This window comes from Tenrec ecaudatus, chromosome 8 (genome assembly GCF_050624435.1).
Source record: "Tenrec ecaudatus isolate mTenEca1 chromosome 8, mTenEca1.hap1, whole genome shotgun sequence".
Lineage (NCBI taxonomy): Eukaryota > Metazoa > Chordata > Mammalia > Afrosoricida > Tenrecidae > Tenrec > Tenrec ecaudatus.
In genome coordinates, this window is record NC_134537.1 from 7,308,173 (window position 1) to 7,317,527 (window position 9,355).

The window sequence follows — 9,355 nt, forward strand, 5'->3', positions numbered from 1 at the left end:
TGTTGGGAGGAGTCAGAGGGCTCAGGCCTTTAGAGTATCCCACGTGACTCTTCCTCATTCTCCCTGTTCAAATCTCAATTTGCATTTCTCATTAAGCCCTATGGTAGTTACACAATTTCATTTCAACTTGATAAATAAGTGGCGGGATGGAGTCTAGCCTGTCAATCAGGTCACAGCCTGACGAGGCCTCCTTGTGGGCGTGGCCTTCTTATGAGGATTCTGGGAACTTCTCTCTCTCTGCCTTTTCTTCCTGTTGACAAACAACACACAGACTTGCTGAGACCTGCAAGAGCCTCACCCTGTGCTTCACCTTCCTGTAGATGAGCTACTTTGAGCCCCACTGACAGCAGCCTGGGGATGTGTCCACCGCCATTGGATCTACCAGACTTTGCTCCCACCGGTCAGTGATCTTCCTGCATTCTGCATCATTGAGTGTGGCTGCATGAGTTTCAAGAGGGATTTATGGACTAATATTGGACTTATGGACCTGATCTGGACTAACCTGGGATATTTTCTTAATATACTATTGCTTTATGATATGAAGTTCTTCCTTATACATATTTAAGTGTTTCTGGATTTGTTTCTTGAGTCAACCTGGTCTAACACAGGCCCATACCCCCAGGGCATGCCACCTCTCCTGGTCCAATGCAAAGTCTCAGTGGCAGCCCCCAGCCATATCCAGGGATATTTCAGCTGTACATCAATGATGCTTGTTGTGGTAGTTATGTGGTCAATTTGAGACTTAAGAATAAAGGGGTGGAGCCTAGCCTGTCAATATGGTTGCAGCTTGATGACCTCATTTGGAGGCACTAAAGAAATAAATAGCTCGCTGGAGGTGAGACATGGACACAATTCCTGTTGAGAAGACACATGGAGCTATGCTAGAGCCCTGGAGCTGAAGGAGCTATGTGGAGACCCCTACCAGTGCTGAGATACTTCCAACACCACTGGATCCACAAGACCTTCCACCCACTGGCTGTGATCTTCCTGCATTCGGCATCATTGCATGTGTTTTGTGAGTCTGAAGAGGACTTTATAGATTGGTATTGGACATATGGGCTAATATCGGACTTATGGACTTGCTTTGGACTGGGCTGGGTTGTTTCCTCAATGTTCAATTGCTCTTGCATATACACCTCTTTCTTATACACTTGTGAGTGCCCATGAATTTGTTTCTCTCGTCTACCCAGACTGACACACTTGTCCCATCCAGGTGTTTTCTGGGTCTTAGGGAGGAGGAGGTAGAGGATCTTAGTGTGAATTGCCACAGCTTGGACACAGCTTATGAGACCCTTTGGGTCCACCAACCCTTGTGTGTCCAGCAATTGCCACGGCACAGGTTTCCCCTCGTTTCAAAGGCAAAGAACGCGCAAGGTGTGGGGAAGACGAATGAGTCTCCAGCTTGACTTTTCACCTCCTTGGAAGGGTGTTGGAGTTAAAGCCATGGTTTCCAGACTGTTAAAAATATAAATATCCTGAATTTGGTCATCTCAACTATGATGGTATGTAACCCATTCTTCAATCAAGAAAATTTGAAAACAAACAAACAAAAATCAACCCCCCCCCCAAAAAAAAACCAAAACACTCGAGGTATTTCAAGCAGAGAGTATTTAATACAGGTAATCGATTACAAAAGCATCGGACCCTGGGATGACGACTGAACTGCAGAGGGGCTGCTTCGGTTTTGCCACGGAAACCAGAATCTCTGAGCCATTTCCTTCCAGAGAAGCTACTCTCTAGGTGCAGGGGTTGAAAGTAAACAGCTTCTTTCATCCTTCTCCCTTCTGATCTCTAGCCAGTGCTTCCGTTGGCTGACAGTTTGAAGTCTTCCAGCCCTGTCCTTGAGAACCCTGTATGGAAAGGTGGAGCTGAAAGAAAACAGGAAGTGACCAGCACATAGAAGCTGTTCAGAAAAGATAATCTGATGTTCAGAAAGGTTGGTGCCTACGGAGGCATGGGTGCCTGCAGTGGAAAGGCTGGCATCTTGTAGCCACTGCCCGTGGTGTGACAGTATCATCCTGAAGGGAATTTGGAATCCTGGGTCCTCTGACTTGAACTACTCGCTGCTGTTGAGTTGATGCCGACTCGGTGACCCTATAGGACACGGGACAACTCACCCTGGATTTCTGAGACTGTCACTCGTGATGGGAGTAGAGGCCTCACCTTGCTCCCACAGGAGACTTGGATGTTCTACCCAAGTGTACAGAAAATCTCCACCTGTTTTTGTACAGTTATTAAAAGTGATGCTAAAGCTAAGCGACTACACGTCCATATAAAAGTGTTGTAGGAAAGCCTTGTCCTTCCTTTCTAAAAATAAAATTTAAAAAGAGTATGAAAGTATAACTTTACAACACAAGATTGGATCACTGCATGTGAAAAGAGGAAACATGTTTGGCAAGACAAGACACTAGACTTTTTTATGCATACCCCAAGCCCAGAAGGAAACGTGTTTTGAAAATACCTCTCCCTTCTACGTCGGAGGAGACACAGACACAGCGAAGCACCATATGTCTTAGTTTATCTCGTGCTGCTGTGACAGAAAGCACACCAATGACAGCTCTAACGAACAGAGAGTTGTTTTTGTCACAGGTCACGATTATTGTGGGGTGCCTTCGAGTCGGGTCAGACTCGTGGTGACCCCTGTGTGCAACAGAAGGAAACACTAGCCAGGTTAGGAGGCAGGGGATCGAAATCCCCAGTGTCTGCACAAGGGGAAAGCCTTCTCTGTGTTGGAGGAAGGTCCTTGGTCTTCAGCAACCGCTTCCTGGCTCCTTGGAGAGCTCCACGAATATTGCATCTTAGCCCATCGCTCTCTCAGCTCCAGTGCTTAGTCTCTTTATATTTCTAAAGAGAGACACTCAAGATGTACTGCACACTAATCCTGCCTCAGTGACAGAAGAGAAGACGCAATTCTTCAACGAGATTGTGTCAGGCGCAGAGACTAAGGTTGATAGCACGTATTTGTGGGGGGTGAGATGTAATTCACACCACCGCATTCCACCCTTTGCCCCACCCCCACCCCTGCTCCCAACTTCATGTACTTGCCACAGGTAAAGCACATTTACCCAAACACATCTGTGGCAGTTACATAATCTCTTGTCAATGTAGGAAGGGGTGGAGTCCAGCCTGTCAATCAGGTCGCAGCGTGATGACCTTATTTGGAGGCGCTATGGAGATAAATAGCTCACCGGAGGCCAGACACACTCTCTCTGCTACATATTCCTATTGACAAGCCACATGGAGCTACACTGATGGGGCCAGAGCCCTGGAGCTGGAGGAGCCACGTGGAGATCCACTGAGATGCTTCTACCGCCACTGGATCCACAAGACTTTCCACCCACTGGCTTGTGATCTTCCCGCATTCGGCGTCATTGCATGTGTTGCATGAGTCTGAAGAGGAATTGTAGACTGGTATAGGACATACAGAATAATATCAGACTTATGGACTTGATCTGGACTGGGCTGGAAGGTTTTCTTAGTATACAATTACTCTTTGATATAATACTCTCTCTTATACACATATGAGTGTCTATAAATTTTGTTTCTCCAGTCTACCCAGAGAACATCATTGCAAAATTAGCACAACATCATTGCAAAAGTCTTAAACCCACGCTAAGCCCAACATCTCATCTTCTGAAGGGTCTAAATCAAATACAGGTGACACTTCATGTGTATTCCATTCTGGGGCAACCTTCTGCCTCTGTGAACCAGTGACATCTGAAACACACGCTCTCTGCCTCCACAGTGCCACGCAGAGCAGGCACGAGTAAGACATTGCCATTGCCAATCGGAGGGAGGGGCGGGGAGAAGGAAGCACAGGCACCAAGAAAGTTCCGGCCTGGCAGACCAAGCCACACGAGCTCTCTTCTCTGAGGACATCTGGGCAATGGCCGGGCCCACTGGATTCTCAGTGGAGACCCCTCAGACTCGGGCTTCAGTTCTGGTATCCCAGCCCTCTGGGATGGTGTCTTAGTCTGGGTTGACTAGAGAAACAAACCTAGTGGCATTCATATGTGTGTAAGAGGAAGCTTTATATCAAAGAGCAAAGTATATTGAGAAAACATCCTAGTCCAGTCAAGACCTAGACCATTGGTCTGATATTAGCTCATATTAGCTCCTCCAGCTCTCTGAGTGGGTCTCCTCAACAAGAAGGTGAATCAGGTAGAGAGAGAGAGAGAGAGAGAGAGAGAGAGAGAGAGAGAGAGAGAGAGAGAGAGAGAGAGAGAGAGAGAGAGATCCACCTCCAGGTATGAAGGCAGGATGTTCCCAGAATCTTCATGAGAAGGTCATGCCCACCAGGAGGCATCATCTGGCGGTGACCCAATTGACAGGCTAGACTCCACCCCTTCACTCTATTTGTCAAGTTGACATGAGATTATGTGACTAACACCAATGGCAACTCTACTCTCTAACTTTCATCGACGAAGACCAATTGTCCTAGTCCATCTGAATGGTGATCCCAGGTCCTTCCCCCTGGCACATTCCGTTCTTCTGTCTCTGGAGCATGGCAGGCCCACCCTCTCTGCTTTGGGTGGCAGCCGCATGCCCCTGGCACACCTTAGCATCAGCCACACACTCTGGAACCTAGTTAGGGGAGATCCACTATTCAAACCCTAAGAGGCTGTGACCTCTCCACTTTGAGATCTGGGAAACGATGGCTTCATAGATTCCCTTCAATAGCTCCGCTGACCATCTCCAGGAATGGTCTTAGTCTTTCCCTGATGGACGTCAGGCTTGTAGCATCATTGGCCTGCTCCCTGCTTGCAGAATTCCAATAGGCACACCCTGCTTTTTTCTTCTGTCTTTTCCTGTCCTCTTCAGTCTAAGCTAGTGGGCTTTCTGGTGGGGCCGTTGGTTAGATGCGCCAGTCACAGGCTTCACCTCATTAACCAAAGATTACGCAGTCACACCTTGGTGTGTGTGTGTGTGTGTGTGTGTGTGTGTGTGTGGTTACAGTGAGTCGGCATCAGCTTGACGGACACTCAGAGCAATAGCCACAATGACATGGAAGAACGGATGAGTCCATCTTAGAAGAAATACAACCAGTATGCTCCTTAGAAGCCAAGACTTGGAGAGACTTGGGCTCCCTGGAGTTGGAAGGAGCCCTGGCTGTAAAAGGACATCCTATTTGGTGAAGTCAAGGATCAGCCACCAGGAGGAAACCCATCCATGTGAGAGGTGGACACAGAAGGCGAACCAATGGACTCAAGCATACCACAGGTGGCAGGTGGCCCATTTATAGGCCACATTTCATCCTTGGGGGCATCTAAGACCAACAGCCAGAAACCTAAATGGAACGCGGGGGTGGGGGTGGGGTGGGGGGAGATAAGGTGCGATGGACAGAATTTGGTTGACTACTCAGTGGGGCCTCTGGTTGGAAATGCAGTCAGGAATGAAACGTGGGGGTGGGGGTGGGGGTGGGATAAGGTGCGATGGACAGGATTTGATTGACTACTCAGTGGGGCCTCTGGTTGGAAATGCAGTCAGGAATGGAACGTGGGGGTGGAGGGGGGGATAAGGTGCGATGGACAGGATTTGGTTGACTACTCAGCGGGGCCTCTGGTTGGAAATGCAGTCAGGAAGGCTTAAATAAGCACCCCTTGGGAAAAGGTGCTGTTCCGTCGTCTTGAGGGTCTGTGTGGCTGATAAAATGCAAATTCACCTTCTTGTTATTAGGTGTTCAGTCGAACTCCTAGTAACCCCAAGGGACAGAGTAGACCTGCCCCTGAGAGTTTTCTATGCTGTGATGACTCGGTCTCGCTCCTACGGAGGCGCTGATTGGTTTTGAACTGCCAAGTCAGGCTTGCTTCAGAAAACCAGGTGTATTAGTCTGGGTAAACTAGGGAAACAAATCCACAGAAACCCATACGTATGAAAGAGAGTTTTATAGAAAGGGTAAGTGCACATTAAGAAAGCACCCCAACCCAGTGCTGCCCAAGCCCACAAGTCCAACATTAGCCCATATGGCTGACACCGATCTACAAAGTACTTTTCAATCACACAAAACACACGCAATGATGCCAACTGCAGGAAGAAAGCCAAACCAGTGAACGTGTAAGCATCTCAGCGCTGGCAGGGGTCTCCACACGGCTGCTCCAGCACCCAGTGCTGCATTGGGGTAGGTCCATGTGGCTTCTCCTCAGGGATGTCTTGCAGGAAGTGACCCTTGCCAACTGAAGCAGGGAACTGGCTAAGGCAGCTGCACCCTGGTCCAACCATCAGAAAGCAAGAGACCTGAGAACTAGACAGGCAAGGTTTACCGAGCCATTTATCTCTCTGCCCTTCAATTATTCCCACATGTGTTTATTGGCCAGGTTGGCACAATAAACCATAACTATCTCACCAGGCAAAGGAAGACTGCCCACCAATGGAAAGAAAATATCCTCTCTCATTCCCACCTATCTCTGTTATGGTTTGTTACAAATGACAAAAAGAATTCTGGCCCCATTCCTGCCATGGAAACAGGGGCCCAGAGCAGAGATCCATGGCCAAGACCAGCCCTGCTCTCATGCGTATCTTTTGCCACTGACTTGTGAGTGATGAAGGCAAAAGCAGCCTGACCGCCGGCTGCAAATCTAGCCAGCTGGCCGACGCTGAATTTAGCAGCGACGGTTGCTGAAATTTTGCAACAGAAAATCATAGAATGGGGGAAATGTGGCTTATTCTCTAAATATTGAAATCATTTAAAATGCTGCCTGCTTTCTCTGGTCCAGAAAATTGCCTGGAACCGGTGCGTGTGTAATTCCTTTGATAGCAAACACCAGAAACACATTATATACGTTTATTAATAGGAATCAGTTCCTCGGGACTCCTCTAAATGAAGTGCTGAAAGGGGTGTTTAAAAGAATCTTCTTTGAAGGCATGCTAGAACAGTGGCCCGGGTGTCTATGGAGCAGGGTGCTCTGCATAGTTTGAAGCACTTTGCATAAATCAATGCATGCTAACCTCAAAACCGTGATGCAGTTTTTTTTTTAACTGCTGCCACTGACTGAGCGCTGACTCAGGTTGTTACTGTTGTGAGGTGCCGTCCAGTGGACACCAACCCACACCGACCCTATGCACAACAGAGCTAACACACCACAGACACTACACTGTCCTGCACCCTCCTTTGTCTGAACCCACAGATGCAGCCACTGTGTTCATCCATCTCGTGGGGGGCCTTCCTCTTTTTGACTACCCCTCCACTTTACCCAAAACGATGTCCTTCTTCAGGGACTGGTCTCCCCTAACAGCATGTCCAAAATATGTACGACAAGTCTTGCCATCCTTGCTTCTAAGGTGCACTCTAACCTTACTTCTTCCAAGACAGATCAGTTTGTCCTTTGAGCAGTTCACAGGACTCTGAATCTTCTTCTCCAGCACCACAATTCAAATGCACCAGTTCTTCCATGGTCTTCCTTATTCAATGTCCAACTTGCCCATGCATGTGATGCAAGGGAGAATGCCATGTCTTGCAATCGGTGCACCCGAGTCCTCAATGTAGCATCCTTGCTTTTCAATACACTAAAGAGGTCTTGTGCAGCAGATTTGCCCAATGCAATACCCTTTTGATATCTTGACTGCTGCTTCCATGAACATTGATTGTGCATCCAAGTAAGATAAAAATCCTTGACAACTGCAATCTTTGGTCCACTTATCATGATGTTACCTCTTGGTTCAGTTGTGAGGATTTGGGCCTTCCTTCTATTGCTAAAGGTTACAGTCCTTGATCTTCATTAGCAAGTGTTTCAAGTTCTCCTCACTGTCAACAAGCGAGGTGTGTCATCTGCACACCGCAGGCTGTTAATAAGCCTTCCTTCAGTCCTGCTGCGGCATTCTTCCTCATATACTGCAGTTTCTCGGATGATTGCTCAGCATACAGACTGAACAAGTGTGGTGAGAGAATATCGCCCTGACACACACCTTTGCCAAGTTTAAGGCATGCAGTATATACCCTTTTCCTGTCAGCACAACTGCCTTTTGATCCACATACAAGTTCCTCGCGAGCACGATGAAGTGTTCTGGAATTGCCTTTCTCCTCAAGGTTGTCCACAGTTCAGCATGGTCCATACGGCCCAGTGCCTTTGCACAGTCAAGAAGACACGAGTAAACACCTTTCTGGTCTTCTCTGCTTTGAGCCAAGCTCCATCTGACATCAGCAATGACATCCTTTGTTCCATGTCCTCTTCGGCATCTGACCTGAACTTCTGGCAGTTCCTCGTCACAACCATTGTTGGATGATCTTAAGGAAAATTTGACTTGTGTGAGATATCAATGATATAGTTCTATAGTCTGAGCATTCTGTTGGGTCACCTTTCACCTGGGCACAGATAGGGATCTCTTCCAGTCAGGTGGCCAAGTAGCTGTCTTCCAAACTTCCTGGCCCAGACGAGTGAGAGCTTCCCGTGTTTCTTCATCTTGCTGAATCATTTCAATGGGTGTCCATCAACTCCGGGGCCTTGGTTTTGAATGGTGCATTCAGTGCAGTTTGAACTTCTACCCCCTCCCCCCGCCCGCTTTTTTCCCAATAGAAGCAGCTCGACTTTATTGCAAGGAAGCAAGGGAGGAATAGGGTGAGCGAGGGTCTCCACAGGAACTCATACCACTGATCAGGAGTGCTGGGTCTTTCTGGAAGCCAGGACAGGGGATCAGCCAACCTGCCCTCTTTGGTCCATCCTGTGGGTCAGGGGCCAGGCCCCTGCTACTGGAGACCAAGGTAGGACACGGTTTTCCGTTTTCTTCAGGGTCTCCAGCAGAGTGCCCACGCTGCGCCGGGAGTCCACGCAGACCCTCTTTTTGGGCAGGTCCATGTCAACCTGAACTCCTCTCGGCTTGTTGAGGACACGAGTGACCGTGTTAGAGCAGCCCTCACAGGTCATGTCCACAGAGAACATGTGCTTCAACATGACCAGCGGTGGTGACGGCGGCGATCCTCTGGCTGTGGAGGGTAGGGGTTCCGTCTCCCCAATTTGAACTTCTTCCTTCAGCACCATTGGTTCTAGCTCATGACCTACCTCCTGAGATGGCAGAATGTCCACTCGTTCTTTTTGGTACAGTGACTATTCTTTCTACCTTCTGGTGATGCTTCCTGCATCATCCAGTATTTTTCCTACAGCATCTTTCAGAATTGCCATCTGAGGCTGGCATTTTTTGCTTGAGTTCTTTCGGTTTCAGATCTGCTGGGCATGTTCCTCCCGTTTGGTTTTCTAATTCGAGGTCCTTGCACATTTCATTATGATATTTGGCTTTGTCATCTCAAGCTGCCCTCTGAAATTGTCTATTTGGCTCCTTGACATCATTCTTTGTTCCATTTGCTCTAACTACTCTATGATTAATAGCAAGTTTCAGAGTCTCATCTGACATCCACTTTGATCTT

General features: G+C 48.1%; 1 pseudogene; it reads right to left on the reverse strand.

Moving 5' to 3' along the window:
• Window positions 1-8,680: 8,680 nt before the first annotated feature.
• On the reverse strand, window positions 8,681-8,885 carry LOC142454193 (copper transport protein ATOX1 pseudogene; annotated as a pseudogene).
• Between the last annotated feature and the right edge of the window lie 470 nt (window positions 8,886-9,355).